Below are 642 nucleotides of genomic sequence, written 5' to 3'. Positions count from 1 at the left end.
ACTTCTACCGCGCTGCGCAGCGCTGCACTGGGTAATAAAAAGAATATACAACCGTTAGTGGGCGTCTTACACAGGCATGACGTTTTTACGAACGGGACTTTGCTCTCTTGTTCTATTTATACTCTTTGATTACACCAATACCCCGCAACGCTCGGGTTTCAAACATACGGGTAACTAGCTATACTGAACTTTCTGTGCAAATTGAGGGCGCCATTAAAAATGATAGTGCTTAGGCGAAATTTGATTGGCTGAATCAATGGCAGCCATCTTGGATAGTACACGCACACAACTCTGCGTATTTCGAACATCGAATGCATTGTTAGCGCTCTAGTATTCTTATTATATCCCTATGGGAGAACTTTTGCTATGTTCAGACACAACGACTTACGCTAGCGTAACGTTAATCGAGTGGTGTGAACTTGTGCGCGGCGAAGCGAACGCCAGTAATAAGGAGTTTTAGATATGCGACGACGAGTAATCTAGGACGATATGCTAATTATTTATGACGTAATACAATGTTGGCCACACAGATGATGAGCTCTTGTTTTAGTTTTGCGACGACGATGCAAATACATACGTCACCACCGGACATGCTTGAGTGAATTGAAAATAAACACTAATATTAAATAGGCATATAGGTCT

Source organism: Anneissia japonica, unplaced genomic scaffold, assembly GCF_011630105.1.
Source record: "Anneissia japonica isolate Jap-2015-1 unplaced genomic scaffold, ASM1163010v1 scaffold1467_len401143_cov160, whole genome shotgun sequence".
Taxonomy (NCBI): Eukaryota; Metazoa; Echinodermata; class Crinoidea; order Comatulida; family Comatulidae; genus Anneissia; species Anneissia japonica.
This window is presented reverse-complemented; position numbering follows the sequence as displayed.